The sequence below is a fragment of the Mesoplodon bidens genome, assembly GCF_964165515.1.
Source record: "Mesoplodon bidens genome assembly, chromosome: 1".
In the NCBI taxonomy this organism is placed as follows: Eukaryota; Metazoa; Chordata; class Mammalia; order Artiodactyla; family Ziphiidae; genus Mesoplodon; species Mesoplodon bidens.
The window spans coordinates 133,255,609-133,274,187 of record NC_138176.1 but is presented as its reverse complement, the minus strand read 5'-3'; positions in this window follow the sequence as shown (position 1 = coordinate 133,274,187).

Genomic DNA, 18,579 nt, shown 5'->3' with positions numbered 1-18,579 from the left:
CAGGTCCTTGTATGCGTCCTCCATGGGTGAAGTTTCTGTTTCTCCCAGTCCTGTGTAATTCCTTCAATCAACCCCTGCTGACCTTCAAAGTCAGATTCTCTGTGTGCTCTTCCTCCCATTTTCGGACTCCCAGGCTGGGAGTGGGGCTCAGAACTATCACCCCAGTGGGAAAACTTCTGTGGTATAATTGTTTTCCAGTTTTTGGGTTGCCCACCCAGCGGGTACAGGATTTGATTTTATCATGATTGCACCCCCTCCTACCACCTCGTTGTGGCTTCTTCTTTGTCTTTGTCTGTAGGATATATTTTTTGGTAGGTTCTTGTGTTTTTTTGTTAATTGTTGTTCAGCAGTTAGTTTTGATTTTGATGTTCTTATAAGAAGTGGTGAACGCACATCCTTCTGCTCTGCTGTCTTGAGTCCCTGCCTCAAAATCCAGGTCAGTTACACACAGTACACTGGGCAGTTGTCCATTGTTGGGCATGTACAGCCTTCCAAGTGTTCAAGTTAAGTCATTAAAAATTCAGGGGCACCAACAGTTGGACAGTTACAGACCTCCACCACAGGGCCCTGTTCTTATACAACTAGCTGCTCAGAGGGGAGAGCAGAATGCCTTAACTCTGCCCACAGATGGATTCCAAAAGGACATGCCCAGCTTCACCTCCCAAAGCCTCCAGATAGTCATTCCCTCATCTTGGAGAGGAATGATTGAAGAAGTATAATCATTCTTAAAATAAATTTTACTATGGTCTAGAATTATAGTCAGATCCAGAAATCACATTTATCCAAGCAATATGAAACCAAAGTTTAAGAAGAATCATTATATTACATTATTGTGACATATAAATTGATAACATTTAGATATAAATGATTATACTGACACTGTAGGAATGTTATCTAACCCCACGGTTATGTTGCTCTTCTTGACTTCTGAGTTCTATTGAGCTAGTATACAGAGAAACATTACTTGAGAAGATAATTTTTTTTTGAAGCAGACTACCAACATCTAATCAAATTTTGGCTGTCACTAAATTCTCATCATATGAAGCAATTCAGTCATAACATTCAGGCATACTGACACCTAAAGTTTATTTTCACATTTATTGGTACAATAAGTACTTGAAAATTAGATGAACTGGAAGCATGCTCCTGAAACTTAAAACTTGTATTTCCTCTGAACTCTTTGACTTAAAAAGACATTTCACTATCTATCTTCCCTAATACATTTGAAATTCTAAATCACTCTGTGAACTTTGTACCAAGCACTTAAAATATAAAAATATAAGTTACACATCTTAAGAAATGAATGTCTAGTTGGGACAACTTAGTCTCTGTTTTTGTTGTCTACTGCCAGATATAGTCCATGTACTAATTTTAATATGAGCTAAATTTGTTAGGTTTTCAAATTGTAGTATAATTTGAAAAAATATGTATGCATGAGTACATGTGAAGGAAAGGCTCCATGCATTTTTAAAAAGAACATTGTGTATATTGAAGTTAATTTCATATATGCAAACACACTTATAAAGTAGCCATCCATACCTAATCATCTGCATGTCCCTCACACATCTCTAGAAGTGAAGGCATTAATACTGTATTATTGCCTTTTTTAAAAAAAAAATCTAAACTGAAAGAAACATGGAGACATTTCATGTCTGTTCCATCTTTGAAAACTTAATTGTGCCTTGTGTATTTATTTCTTCAAACATTTCTCTTTTTTTCTCCTAGTATTCTGATAATGCAAAATTACAACTTTGTTATTGCCCCAAATTTCTTGGATATGTTATTCCATATTTAATTTTTGGTTTTCTTTGTGTTTTAATTTGGAACATTAGTATTGAGCTGTCTTGAAATTCACTGACTTTTTTTTTCTCATGTCTACTAATGAAACTGTCAAAGATATTCTTCATTTCTGTTACATTAGTTTTTACTTCTAGTCATTCTTTTTGATTCTTCTTGTAAGTTTTCATCTCTAGGCTGACATTAACCATCTGATTTTGCATGTTGTCTACTTTTTTTCCATTAAAGCCTGTGGCCAGATTCCTAAGATCTTCTCATATTTGATGATTTACTAGAAGGGCTCACAGAACCTAGAAAAAGTCGAGTATGTGTGGTTACTATTTATTACAGTGAAAGAATACAGATTAATATTAGCAAAGGGAACGGGAACGTGGGGAAAAGTCCAGGAAAAAGAAACCAGGCAAAAGATTCCTGGTGGAGTTACACACACATGCTTAATTCTTCCGTAATGTTATGTAATACATACATAGTATTGCTAATCACAGAGCTCACACAATCATTGGTGCCCAGGGTCATTTATTGGGGATCAGTCACACAGACATGTAGCACCTGTGTGACTGACCTCGGTTACTCAGACTCTAGCCTTTGTGAACAAAAACAGGCATTTATCTTATTACCTATTTGATCAAACTTATACCACTTGGTCCAAGGCCTCAGGCATCCAAAAATGCTCTTATCAGGCAGAATAGTCCACAGACACAAGGCTCATCAGGGAGCCAGTCAAGGGCCATTTCTAAACAGGCCTTTCTTGGGAATATGCAACGTGAGCAACCAGGCCTGATGAGTTAATACTTTCCTACACAGAGTGTTTAACATATTATTTATAGTTGTTTTAAATGAATGTCTAATAATTTCAACATTTGGGTCATATCTAAATCTGGTTCTATGGATTGCTTTGTCTTTTTAGTCTGTGTTTTTTCTTACCTTTTGCTATGCTTTGTAATTTTTGTATCTCTTTGGATATGCCTGTCTCACCACATTTTGGGGGTATCAATTTGCCCCAAATCTTCAATTCTCTGATGGGTTCAAAAATGTCATTGATATTCAGTTACTACATATTTTTCTTGCTTTAAGGACAGAAACATCAACTTCCAAGATCTTACATGTCATAAATAAAACGAGAAGTCTCTTCATTTATTTCTCATAGACTAAATAAGTGTTAGTCCCCAAAACACACAAGGTAGTTTACTTAGACTTGTAAGTAGAAAGTAGTGATGAAAGGAGAATTATAAATGCTGATAATGTTATCATTTATAGAAGTAGACATGAAATATTGAAAATGGAATAATTCTTTTTTGGGGGGGTTTAATAATTTTTATTGGAGTATAGTTGTTTTACAATGTTGTGTTAGTTTCTACTGTACAGTAAAATGAATCAGCTATACATATACATCCCTCTTTTTTGGATTTCCTTTCCATTTAGGTCACCACAGAGCACTAATTCTTCTATTATAGTAATTTTTAAAGATTGGATGATTTGGTTGAAACAGAAAGTTCAAGTTAGAAAATAGCAGGCTTCATAATTTCAATGTTTAGAGCAGATTTAGGATTGTTACTATTCGACTGTTAAGTCCTTCAGGAACCAACTAACTGCAGTGATATTTGTATAAAGTGTAAATGTATGAAAATCTGTTTTTATAAGTTAAGTTTTGAGCCATTGTATTTTTATTCTTATTGTTTTTTTATTGAGGTGTAGTTGAGTTATAATATTGTGTTAATTGCTGCTGTACAGCAAAGTGATTAAATTATACATATACATACATTCTTTTTTAAATATTCTTTTCCATTATGGTTATCATGGGATATTGAATATAGTTCTCTGTGCTATATAGTAGGACCTTGTTGTTTGTCTGTTCTATATATAAAAGCTTACATCTGCTAACCCCAACCTCCCACTCCATCCTTCCCCCAACCCCCTTCCCCTTGGCAACCATAAGTCTGTGCTCTATGTCCATGATTCTGTTTCATAGATAGGTTCATTTGTGTCATATTTTATATGCCACATATAAGTGATATCATATGGTATTTGTCTTTCTCTTTCTGACTTACTAAGATAATCTTTAGTTGCTTCCATGTTGCTTCAAATGGCATTATTTCATTCTTTTTTATGGCTGAGTAGTATTCCATTGTATATATGTGCCACATCTTCTTTACCCATTCATCTGTCAATGGACATTTAGGTTTTTTCCATGTCTTGGCTATTTTGAATAGTGCTGCTATGAACATAGGGGTGCATGTATCTTTTCTTTTTAAATTTTTATTGGAATATAGTTGATTTACAATGTTCTGTTGGTTTCAGGTGTATGGCAAAGTTATTCAGTTATACATATGCATACATCCACTCTTTTCTTTAGATTCTTTTCCCATATAGGCCATTATAGACTACTGAGTAGAGTTTCCCATGCTATACAGTAGTTTCTTAATAGTTAACTGTTTTATATATGGTAGTGTTTATATGTCAATACCAATGACCCATTTTTCACTTCTACACACTCTAAATTTTAACATCATGTTAAATCTACTTAAAAGTATGACTTAAGGAGAAAGGGAAGAATCAGTTATTCATCTCTACCCACCAGTGTTGAGTAGCAAAGGTGAGAGTATTGTGGTGAGGGTTGGAAAAGAGCTCTGCCATTTTTAAAAACTCTTCACTGGATTAGACAGATGTCTTTTTACATTTTATTTTGTGGTTCTAGAAACATCTATATTTGCATTGGGAAGTACACTGAGGTTTCTTGCATCTGTGGCTTCCTAGATAAGATTAAGAATTGTTACAAAGCTTTCTCCTCAAGCAACTTTGTTTTGAGCACTCATGAGAATGGTTAAGGACTGGCTTTTTCATAAAAGAATAAGTATTTATTCACATGAAATTAAATGTCAGAATTGAAATTATCAATAATTGAGAGATAAGAAATATGTCTTTTAAATTTATCCAGATAATTTATGTTATTGATTGAAGTGTTTACCATATTGACTGGTTTGGGATGAGTATAATCATGAATATACTCAGTCTCCTAAATATTTACAATATAGTAATGTTTATTACATTATGAATAATAAGTTTATCTATATAAAAAGATTATTAGGAACTTAAATGTAGCTAACAAGCATCTAATATGCATATGTGAGCAACAAAGACAAAACAAGAAAAGATATCTTTATTACTTTGCTGATTGATGAAGGTCTGGTAAAGACAGTTATCATATATTTGATCTTTCCTTGGGTGAGAGTGAGCATATTCCAGAAAATGTAGAATATACTGTAGCAATGTAGCTGAAGAGACTCAAGGAAACTTTTTGACGTGTGTGTACGAGTGTGTATGTATGTGCATGCAGATACAAAACAGGCCTATGGGGAATTATAATTCCTTCGGTCAATAAGTAATGTTTAAAATAAAATAACATTTAATTAAAGTGTGCATTTTAAAGAATGTTGACAATGTGTGAGCCCTTATTTAGTGGTGTGATAAAACTGATTTTCACTGGCTCACTATATCTGATTATAAATTTTCAAGAATTTTCAAGCAGTTCTTAAACTGTTGATAACTTGAAATTGGCCATTGTGGGAGGATTTACACCACAGAAATCAGCAAATGTTGTAAATTAGAACTCTTCTTCTTCCCCTCTTGAAAGAGATGGCTTAGCAGTACACCATTACCCATTCTCTTCCTTTGCTTCTTTGGTGGATGACTCAGGTAGCTACTGAGAAAGCCTCTGTACCCCTTATGAAAGGTGAAGACAAGAGCTCAGTTCAATGGTCATAATGCAACTTCCACATAGACCCAAATGTACCCTTCAAGTCTCATGGGCAGCACTGGAATAAAACTCAAGCAAGTGAATTATGCAAAGAATCCAGGCTTTTCATGCTCTTTTAAGCATAATTTGTATTCTCCTACCCATGTACAGAATTGACATTTTAAATATGTCAGATAACTGGAAAGTTTTATATTCATAAGTCACAATAGTCACTATTATAATGTATAAAAGGTAATGTGAAGGTTATTAGCTTAAAAACTAAAATATATGTGTAGTTAATCAGATGAATCTCAAAGAACCAATTTATAAAACATCATTAGAAATGAGACAGGAGTAAAACAAACCAATCAATAGCATGCCCTTCCTATGTGTATGCAAGGCATTAGGAATAAGTTGTCATTTTACACATAGTAATATCAAGTCAGAACTAAAGGTAAAGCTTAGGCTCCTAGACAATAGCTAGAAGTTTAAAATTCTGACATTTTCATGTCAGAATCTACAAGCTTCAGCTTATAAAATTTTTTTTCTATAGTTGTAATTTTGAATACATGGGGTGTCCAAATACATTTTTATCATGTTCCATGTTGTTAAATGCACAGGAAATTATTTAAATGTCTCCAGAAGACATTTGTTCTGGAATTGTGAAATTATTTCAATTCATGGAGTCAAAGATTTGAAACTCTGTTAATTACACCCATTTGGAAACTGTAGTGGTGAAGCCTTTTTTCTTCTTTTCTCCCTTTTTCTTTTTAAGTTAGACTACAGAATGATCCATTTTTCAGAAATGAGTGCTATGTGTCAAAACTTGATTGGGTCCTGCAGTTGAGGAAAAGGAAAAAATCAGTGATAAGCTTCTAAAATTATTACCTTAGAAAATCAATTATCTACTGTGAGGTAACAACAGTGAACAGCTTTCTGGAAAGATGAGAGAGAAAAGCAGTGAGAGGATTAATGGAGCAGTTAGCACAGTATTGATTAGACCTCAAACTAGCAAATTTAAGTCTGGATCTTGCTAAGAAGGAGTAAAAGTCAATTTGCCCAAATAATAGTTTAATAACTATTGATGAGAAAAACTTTGAGACATTGGATCATATTATGTGGTACAGAACCACATAAGCTGGATAAATCAGACACACAAGTACATACACATATACACTGACAAAGAATATAAATGAGAGACCTCCCAATGGCTTCATAACTTTTATTTTTCAGTTTTTTAATCTTTTTTATAATATGCAAAATATCAAGTGAAATATTAACAAGTCATAATATTCAACTTTAGGAGCTTAATCAGGGAAACCAGGGATTGTTGTACAAACTTTAAAATAGTGAGATTTTGAGACCTATGCTAGAAAGTTTACTTAAGCTTAAAAAACAGAGAAAATTTGATTTAACTGAACATTTTACTCTACTTTAAAAAATTGACAGTCCTCCTACATTTGGGGAGTTATATGTACTTAGGGTTTAAATTGATTCTCATTAGTCAAAACATTAAGAATGATACTATTAACTAAACAAAACCCTGTTATTCTGATACTTCTGTAAGTCCCTAAAATGCTAAAATTAAAAGCAAATGATTCAAAGAAATTGTTGTGCATGTGTCTGTCAGTGTGTGTTTGTGAGGATGCTATTTGCAATATATGTGATAGATGAGAATCATATAGTAAACATCATAAAATCATTTGAAGAAATAAAATATATATACACACAGAAGTCTCGAGAAACCTTCACAGTAAAATTTATGGAGAGGGCCTATGGTTTGTTTTGCTATATTACTTTTAGGTACAACTTGAAAGTTTTCAATCTTACATGTTTTCCATTTTAGTTTTTAAATGTTAATAAGGATGAGAATTAGGATTTTAGTCCATTTTGGTTTTCATATGTGCATACATAATGGTTTTCAAAGTTTTAAAAAATTTGTTTGAATCCATGGAATAAAACAATCTACATATTCCTTTTCTTTTTAACCTTAAGGTTCTTTTCCCCGAGCTTCACTTACAAAATAATAATCCCATGATTTGAAGGTAGAAACAAAAAATAATAATTGTCAAGTTTGACTGGAAGCAAATAGTTACATATCACATTACACTAACGTAGTGGCTGGCTTCATATAATATTTATTTTAAAATAATATACTACTACTTATAGTTTTGTGTCAGTTTGATCAATGAGTTGTATAGGGTATCTCATGCCTTCCAGCATTCTACTTTGACTTGTTTTAGTTTGGGATTTCTTTGCCAATCAATTTTCACTCTAGCATTTTAGTTTACACATTATTAAATAAAAAAACTAAAGGCTTATGGATAGATATACTGCAAGGAATTAGTATTACAGTCACATTTATGTTTGCACAACTTAGAGGCAAATTCCTGTCTAACAAGTGAACTGTGACCTCTTCACTGATAAAATGGTAAAGCTAGGACTATGATAAATAGTCACACCATGAATATTAGCTGTTTAGCAGTTGTTTTTCAAATGAACCATCTGGCTACATGCTCTACAAGTGTCCTGAGAGAAGAACAGTTACACAATAACATCAAGAAATGAATAAAGAGTTATAAGGAATATATTTCATGTGCTTATAAATACATATCTGCAAAATTTCAGTTTTACCTTGAAACTTTCCATTTTGTCTCAGCATTAAATTGATAGGACCAAAGACATGCTATATAAAAATTCTTAAATCATTACTGAGTAGTATAAAAACCAAAGTTTATTGGCAGTAATTATATTAAGTAACTACAAGTGTTCAAATGAATAAATGAATCAGCTTGTCCACACTTAATTCAATTGCTTAATAAAAATAGATTTGTACTGCTCCTTGGTCATGTGTGACCACTAATTACAGTAGAATTTCCTGTGCTTGGATTATTTAACTTAAAAGTTTACCTAGTGTCAAGATGGATTGAATAGATAAGTGAAGTACAGAATGTAAGAAAAAATAATAATAAAATAATTTTCAGTATAAGGTGTTGGCCACTCTAGTTTTCTGAAAGGAATAAAATCAAGAATGCATGATGAAATTACCAAGTAACTCAAGGGGTGTAAAATACTATCAGAATAAGACAATTCAGTCTACTTTTATATGTCCCTGATTATATATTTTCAATGTGATTGCTGGGAAGTCTCAAGATTTATTTTCAGTAATGCTCAGGTCTCAATGACAAGCCAAATTCTCTTTTGTTTTATCTTGTTTTCCTCTTTTATATTTGTCCATTTTTCAACAACTATGTATTGAGCAGAACTTGTATTGAGATATTGTCTTAAGGTTTATTATATGTATTTTTTTTCAAGAAAAAGAAATGCCACCTGATCACCAAAGTTTATAATCTCAATATGAATTTTATTCACCAGAAATAAAACAATGTTCCTTTAGTAGTGTTCATTTAGGAGGTAACCAAAAAAGGATACAATGATTTAAAATCATATACCCCAGTCTTCAAACTTTGATGTTTTAAATAGAAGAATGAATAGAAAGATAGTACATTTGGATGGAGAGGGCATGATATAAAATAAAAACGTAATGACCTCAAGGTGATGGTAAAACAATCAAATAGAAATAGTACAAAATAAATGAAATAAAACTTTTTTAAAAAAAAGTATTTCCTTTTTGAAGATTGAATGCTATATGTTATATAAGCAAATTTTTGTTTTTTAGTATTGGGATGGACTGGAAATTTATAAGTTTAGAACTGGAAAGATCCTTTTCAGTTGAGTATATCTGTGTAATTATGTCTCTATCAAACAGATAATAAAACTATTCTTGTTAATGGAGGTTTGGGCCTGTATTCCCATGTACTTAATTTCATCACTCCTTCATGCAGTTGCATCTGGGTATCTGTAAAATCGGGCTAAATATATCCTATTAAGAGAGATGGCTGGCCAATATAATCTAATGAGTTTCCTATATTTGCAGTAATTTCTTCTTGTCAGCAACAAAATGAATGTATAGAAAAGATTTCTGTCCTATTAGGCCTTCACTAGTTTTTACTAAGTACAATGTTTAAGGAAAGAATGAGTTAAACCTGACTTACTTAAGTGGAAAATTACATCCTCTTCTCAATTCAAATAATCTAGAGCAACAATCGAATTTGACAAATAATTCATGTGTTAAATTATAATTGGACCCATCATAGAAGCTATATCAGTGGACCATCTACTAACACCAGGCTTTACAAATTTTGAGAGCATGAAATAAAATATACACATAATATGCAATTCAGTGTCTCAAAGTGTCAAAACAAAGGTTCATATTTATGTCATCTGAGACTACCACAAACTGCTAACTTTCAGGATTTTAATTAGAGATACAAAGCAGACATATCTTTTATTATTTCATAGCAACCATTAGTATATTTAGAATCGGGAAATATCCCAGAGAGGCTATAAATTAAGTTGAATGACAGACAAATATATGTTTATGAAGGTAAGAATAGATGTCAAATAATGCATTTCTATAGCATATTTACAGCTCAAACGTCATCACATAAATGAGTCCCAAGAATAATAATCCCACAAATTAAAAACTAACAATTTTAGCAACAAAATGCTGATTAGTGCTTTTTAAAACATTGAGCAATTTTGATAAATATTAGTCAAATAAAATTGAATTCTTCTCTTTCTGAAATGTTAACACTTTGTATTCAAAAGTATAAAAAGTAATATTTTAAAATTATTTTTTATTAAGTATCTTTGATTTGATTTGTTCAGCCAAAACAAAGGGGTTATTAATTGTTCATATTATAAACTTTCTGATACTAATGATCATGATTCACTTTCATATGGAAGCTCAACATGTCCTCTTAGAAGATTCCAGGAATTATCTGTTTGAACACATTCAAAGTTTTATTATTACTTGAGTTTAGACATTTTGTAAACAATTGCTTAATCACAACACGCATGTGATTTTAGTGGTACTCTGCTGTATTGAGAAGGTAAATGTGTGTTATTAAATATTTAACAGCTAAGAAATGAACTATTCTTTCTATGATAATTTTTAAATTTGTAAAAGTAAAATTTAAAAAAATGTCTGGCATTGTTGAAAGGAAGTAAGCATTTACCAGTAGGGCTTTGACTCAAATGAATAGATACTCAGAATATTTAAGTAGGACAAAAGGTCTACTTGGGAATATTCATAAGAGCTATGTGAAATATTTTGCCATGCAAAGTATTCAGAGGAAAATGCTTATATTCATATGAAGGGAAATGCCAAGAGAGGCAAATAGAATTATAGTCATGAGGGAATTAGAATTGCAAAGGGCAAAATGTGAATGAAGGGAAAAAACAAGGTGCTATCAGGGATGAGGTGAAGCAGGCATCAAGAAGGTATAAAGCCAATAGTTTCAGGAGACAATAGAGCAAAACTACATTTTAAGGACAGTGAATCAATACTGTGAACCACCTCTCTTTTGTTAAAGTGATTGTATACCTCCTGGTTTTTCCTCAGCAGTCATTTGGCACAATATCCTTTCATTGTTTGACTGAATGATTCAATGGAAACTTCTCACCCTCTTGCTTATGTACATATTAATTATATGTCACACATGTATCTTATGGTAGGACTGTGGCCATCAAAGTCTGAGTTGTTAGGCAGGCCTGTAATGTGACCAGAGAGTCTCAACATTAGGAAATAGAAACATATTACTTGGTTATAGATTTTTAAGTGCTGAATATTCATAAATGAATAGAGGGGTAGTTTTATTATCTCAGTGGAAGGAATCAGTGGCTTATATAATAACGACCATGTAGACTGTTGGAGTCAAATGGAAATTGCTGAGTAAAGGGGTTGGATCCAATTTATAGTGGGGTAATAGTGGGGTTTATTTTAGGGTTATTGTTTAAGTGCTTTGGAAGGAGGGATTTTGGTGAGTTGGGAAACTTATGCTTCTAAGACAGAACTTCACCCTGCTTGTTTTGAAGTCCAGGTGCATCAATAACAATAGAAAGAAAAAAACAAAGACCATCATACCTACATTTTCCTAGATGTGTATGCCATTATATATACTCCAGATAGATCTCTCAGGAAGTGGAGTTCAGTACCTAGAATATATTTTGTTCCTGGTAATAAAGTTGAAATCAATTGTAATCAGTTTCTATAAGAAGAAATACAAAAGCATAGATGAATAGATTTAGGCCAAGGGGAAACAAGATTCCCGATGTTATAATGAAGTGTGTTGGTTATATGTACAAGACACTGGGGTAGGCTACACACAATTTGGGTTCATGAAATATTTTTCCCCTGAGGGTTTCATGTGAAGAATGGATTTTATTTAATAATGTAAGAAGAGAATAAGCAAGACCTATCAGAAATATAAATCCCTACTGAAAAAACAAGTGTCTGGAAACTTTTAGGTTTACCAGTTACATTTCTCTTTAAATTTGAGATAACTTGAAATATCACAACACATATAGAGAAGGAGAGAATCAAAGAATTTCTGGCTATATTTACATTTTAGTGGGGTTTAAACATAAAGTTGTCAGGAGTATGGTAAGAATAAGTGCATTTGACTTTATACACTGACCATGTTCTTGTTATAGATGAAGTTATCTGCTGTTGTCTTAGCTTTTCAATCCTAAATTTTATAGGTAATAAAAAATCATATCCCTACACCTTTGAAATATGATGGGCTACTTTGAGTCTAAAGGAATATGAAAAAATACATTTAGTTACTATAAGCTCCAATAATATGCAATTTTCCCCTTACCTTCTTAACAGCTCAAAAATCAACATAGTGACCATTATTCTCTTATAAGCTCTACTTTATTAATAGAGAATTCCCTGGAAGAGGTAGTACAGTTATCAAATATTAGAGTAATGGAATAGTTGAGAGGCCTGTTGGTCACTAAAGACCTGGCATATTCCATTTACCTATTTATTTATTTTGTGTGTATATGAATACGAATACATAATTATTTGTGGTATAAAACTGTTCACTTAAAACCAAACTTTATTTTTCAGTTTCACAAGGGCTTCTTTCTTCCTTTTTCTTTTGACATTTAATTGGCATTCAATATTACATTAGTTTCAGTTATACAACATAATGATTTGGTATTTGTATATAATATGAAATGTTCACAAGAGTAAGTCTAACGTTCATCACAATGTACAGTTACAGAATTTTTTCTTGTGATAACTTTAAAGATCTACTTTCTTAGCAACTTTCAAATATGGAATACAGTAGTATTAACTATAGTTGCCATGTTACATATTATATCCACATGACTTATTTTATAACTGGAAGTTTGTATCTGTTGACTCCACTTATCCATTTCAACCACAACCCTCTCCCCTGCTCTGGCAACCACCAATCTGTTCTCTGTTAACTATGAGCTTGGTTTATTTTTTTAGATTCTATGTATAAATGAGATCATACAGTATTTCTCTTTCTCTGTCTGACTTATTGCACTTAGCATAATGCCCTCAAGGTTCATCTGTGTTGTTGCAAATGGCAAGATTTCATTCTTTTTCACAGCTGAGTAGTATTCCTGTGTGTGTGTGTGTATGTATGTGTGTACACACTACATTTTTTTTCATATCTTGGCTATTGCAAATAATGCTGCAATGAACATGAGAGTGTATATATATTCTTTCAAGTTACCAGTGTTATTTTTTGCAGATATATACCCAGAAGTGGAATTGCTGGATCATATGGTAGATCTATTTTTTTTAACATCTTTACTAGAGTATAATTGCTTTACAATGGTGTGTTAGTTTCTGCTTTTTGATTTACAAAGTGAATCAGCTATACATATACATATATCCCCATATCTCCTCCCTCTTGCGTCTCCCTCCCACCCTCCTTATCCCACCCCTCTAAGTGGACACAGAGCACCAAGCTGATCACCTTGTGCTATGCAGCTGCTTCCCACTAGCTATTTATTTTACATTTGGTAGTGTATATACGTGCATGCCACTCTCTCACTTCATCCCAGGTTACCTTTCCCGCCCTGTGTCCTCAAGACCATTCTCTACATCTGCGTCTTTATTCCTGTCCTGCCCATAGGTTCTTCAGAACCACTTTTTTTTAGATTCCATATATGTGTGTTAGCATGCAGTATTTGTTTTTCTCTTTCTGCCTTACTTCACTCTGTATGACAGACTCTAGGTCCATCCACCTCACTACAAATAACTCAATTTTGTTTCTTTTTATGTCTGAGTAATATTCCACTTTATATTCTTTATCCATTCATCTGTGAGTGGACACCTAGCTTGCTTCCATATCCTGGTTATTGTAAATAGTTCTGCAATTAACATTGTGGTGCATGTATCCTTTTGAAATATGGTTTTCTCAGGGTATATGCCCAGTAGTGGGATTGCTGGGTCATACAGTAGTTCTATTTTTAGTTTTTTAAGGAACCTCCATACTGTTCTCCGTAGTGGCTGTATCAATTTACATTCCAACCAACAGTGCAAGAGGGTTCCTTTTTCTCCTCAGCCTCTCCAGAATTTATTGTTTGTAGATTTTTTGATGATGGCTACTCTTACTGGTATGAGGTGATACCTCATTGTAGTTTTGATTTGAATTTCTCTAATGATTAGTGATGTTGAGAATCCTTTCATATGTTTGTTGGCAATCTGTATATCTTCTTTGGAGAAATGTCTATTTAGGTCTTTTGCCCATTTTTGGATTGGGTTTTTTTTGTGACATTGAGCTGCTTGAGCTGCATGAGCTGCTTGTAAATTTTGGGGATTAATCCTGTGTCAGTTTGCAAATATTTTCTCCCATTCTGAGGGCTGTCTTTTCATCTTGTTTATTGTTTCCTTTGCTGTGCAAACGTTTAAGTTTCATTAGGCCCCATTTGTATATTTTTCTTTTTATTTCCATTTCTCTAGGAGGTGGGTCAAAAAGAATCTTGCTGTGATTTATGTCATAGAGTGTTCTGCCTATGTTTTTCTCTAAGATTTTCTCTAAGAGTTTTATAGTGTCTGGCCTTACATTTAGGTCTTTGATCCATTTTGAGTTTATTTTTGTGTATGGTGTTAGGGAGTGTTCTAATTTCATTCTTTTACATGTAGCTGTCCAGTTTTCCCAGCACCACTTATTGAAAAGACTGTCTTTTCTCCATTGTATATTCTTGCCTCCTTTATCAAATATAAGGTGACCATATGTGCATGAGTTTATCTCTGGATTTTCTGTCCTGTTCCATTGATCTATATTTCTGTTTTTGTGCCAGTACCATACTGTTTTGATTACTATAGGTTTGTAGTATAGTCTGAAGTCAGGAAGCCTGAGTCCTCCAGCTCTGTATTTCTTTCTCAAGATTGCTTTGGCTATTCAGAGTCTTTTGTGTTCCCATAAAATTGTGAAATTTTTTGTTCTAGTTCTGTGGAAAGTGCCTTTGGTAGTTTGATAGGGATTGCATTTAATCTGTAGATTGCTTTGGGTAGTATAGTCATTTTCATAACATTGATCTTCCAATACAAGAACATAGTATATCTCTCCATCTGTTGGTATCATCTTTAATTTCTTTCATCAGTGTCTTATAGTTTTCTGCATACAGGTCTTTTGTCTCCTTAGTCAGGTTTATTCCTAGGTATTTTATTCTTTTTGTTGCAGTGGTAAATGGGAGTGTTTCCTTAAATTCTCTTTCAGATTTTTCATCATTAGAGTACAGGAATGCAAGAGATTTCTGTGCATTAATTTTGTAACCTCCTACTTAACCAAATTCATTGATTAGCTCTAGTAGCTTGCTGGTAGCATCTTTAGGATTCTCTACATATAGTATCATGTCATCTGCAAACAGTAACAATTTAGATCTTCTTTTCCAATTTTGATTCCTTTTATTTCCTTTTCTCCTCTGATTGCTGTGCTAAAGCTTCCAAAACTGTGTTGAGTAATAGTGGTGAGAATGGGCAACGTTGTTTTGTTCCTGATCTTAGTGGAAATGGTTTCAGTTTTTCAATGTATAGAATGATGTTGGCTGTGGGTTTATCATATATGGCCTTTATTATATTGCAGTAAGTTCCCTCTATGCCTACTTTCTGGGGCGGTTTTATCATAAATGGGTGTTGACTTTTGTTGAAAGCTTTTTCTGCATCTATTGGGATGATCACATGGTTTTTCTCCTTCAATTTGCTAATCTCGTTCATTACATTGATTGATTTGTGTATATTGAAAACTCCTTGCATTCCTGGGATAAACCCCACTTGAACATGGTGTATGATTCTTTTAATGTGCTGTTGGATTCTGTTTGCTAGTGTTTTGTTGAAGATTTTTGCATCTATGTTCATCAGTGATATCGGCCTGTAGTTTTCTTTTTTTGTCAGGGTGATGGTGACCTCGTAGAATGAGTCTGTGAGTGTTCCTCCCTCTGCTATGTTTTACAAGAGTTTGAGAAGGTTAGGTGTTAGCTCTCCTCTAAATGTTTGATAGAATTCATCTGTGAATCTATCTGCTCCTGGGCATTTGTTTGTTGAAAGATTTTTAATCACAGTTTCAATTTCAGGACTTGTGATTGGTGTGTTTTAATTTTTTTATTTCTTCTTGGTGCAGTCTCAGATGGTTGCTCTTTTCTAAGAATTTTTCCATTTTTCCAGGTTTTCCATGTTTTGGCATATAATTGCTTGTAGTAATCTCTCATGATCCTTTGTATTTCTGCTGTGTCAGTTGTTACTTCTCCTTTTTCTTTAACAGTGACTTTCACCAATGGACATATCATCCAAAATGAAAATAAATAAGGAAATACAAGCTTCTAATGACACTAAACAAGATGGACCTAACTGATATTTATAGGACATTCCGTCACAAAACAACAGAATACACTTTCTTCTCAAGTGCTTTGGCACATATCCAGGATAGATCATATCTTGGTTCACAAATGAAGCCTTGGTTAATTTAAGAAAATTGAAATTGTATCACGTATCTTTTCCGACCACAACACTATGAGACTAGATATCAATTACAGGACAATATCTGCACAAAATACAAACACATGGAGGCTAAACAATACATTATTAAAGAACCAAGAGATCACTGAAGAAATCAAAGAGGAAATCAAAAAACACCTAGAAACAAATGACAATGAAAACATGATGAACCAAAATCTACGGGATTCAGCAAAAGTAGTTCTAAGAGGGAAGTTTATAGCAATACAATCCTACTTCAAGAAACAAGAAAATTCTCAAATAAACAACCTAATCTTACACCTAAAGCAATTAGAGAAAGAAGACCAAAAACCCCCCAAAGTTAGCAGAAGAAAAGAAATCATAAAGATCAGGTCAGAAATAAATGAAGAAGAAATGAAGGAAACAATAGCAAAGATTAATAAAACTAAAAGCTTGTTCTTTGAGAAGATAAAAAACACTGATAAACCATTAGATGGACTCATCAAGAAAAAAAGAGAGAAGACTCAAATTAATAGAATTAGAAATGAAAAATGTAGTTATATTTTTAAGATTTTAAGGAAGCTGCATGCTGTTTTCCATAGTGGCTGTACCAATTTACATTCCCACCAACAGTGCACAAGTGTTCCCTTTTTGTCACATCTTGGACAACACTTGTTATTTCTTGTCTTTTTTGATAATAGCCGTTCTGATGAGTATGAGGTGATATCTCATTGTAGTTTTGATTTGCATTTCCTTGATGATTAGTGTTTTTGAGCATCTTTTTATGTACCTATTGGCTATCTGCATGTCTTCTTTGGAAATATGTCTATTGAGATCTTCTGCACACTTTTCTTTTTTTAATACATTTATTTATTTTTTATTTATTTTTTATTTTTGGCTGCATTGGGTCTTTGTTGCTGTGTGCAGGCTGTCTCTAATTGAGGTGAGCAGGGGTTTCTCTTTGCTGTGGTGTGCAGGCTTCTCATTGAGGTGGCTTCTCCTGTTGCAGAGTGCGAGCTCTAGGTGTGTGGGCTTCAGTAGTAGTGGTTTGCAGGCTCAGAAGTTGTGGCATATGGGCTTAATTGTTCCACGGCCTGTGGGATCTTCTCAGGTCAGGGATCAAACCTGTGTCCCCTGCATTGGCAGGTGGATTGTTAACCACTGTGCCACTAGGTAAGTCCCTCTGCCCATTTTTCAATCAGATTGTTTTTCTATTATTGAGTTATATGTGTTTATTATACATTTTGCATGTTAACTTGTTAATAGATATGTGATTTGCAAATATTTTCTCCCATACAGTAGGTTGCCTTTTCACTTTGTTGATGGATTCCTTTGCTGTGCAGAAGCTTTTTATTTTGATGTAGTCCCACTTGTGTTTTTTTTTGTTTTTCTTGCCTTTGCTTTTAGTGTCAAATCCAAAAAATCATCACCCCGACCTATGTCAATAAGCTTACCACCTATGTTTTCTTCTAGGGATTTTATGTTTTCAGGTCTTAACTTCTTTAATCCATTTTGAGTTAATTTTTGTGTATTGTTTAAGTGGTCCAGTTTCATTCCTTTGCATGGCTCTCCAATTGTCCCAATACCACTTATTGAAGAAACTGTAAATTCCCCATTGTATATTCTTGACTCCTTTGTTATGAATTAATTGACCATATATGTGTGAGTTTATCTTGGTGCTCTCTATTCTGTTCCATAGATCTGTGTGTTTGTTTTTATGCCAGTACCATACTGTTTTGATTACTATAGCTTTATAATAGTCTGAAATCAGGGCACATGATGACTCCAGCTTTGTTTTTCTTTCTCAAGATTGTTTTGGCTATTCAGGGTTTTTTTTTGGTTCCATACAAGTTTTAGAATTATTTGTTCTCTTTCTATTTTATGCAGTTGTGAAGGTAATTGTTTTCTTAATTGTTCTTTGTGATAGTTCATTATTAATGTATAGAAACACAATAGAATTTTTTACATTGTTTTTGTATCCTGCAACTTCACTGAATTCATGTGTTAGTTCTAACTAATTAGTTCTTTGGTGGAGTATTTAGGGTTTTCTATATAATACAATGTCATCTGCCAAGAATGACAGTTTTACTTCTTCTTTTCCAATTTGGATGTCTTTTATTTACCTTTCTTGCCTAATTGCTCTGGCTTGGACTTTCAGTACTGTGTTGAATAAAATAGTAAGAGTGGGAATTCTTATCTTACT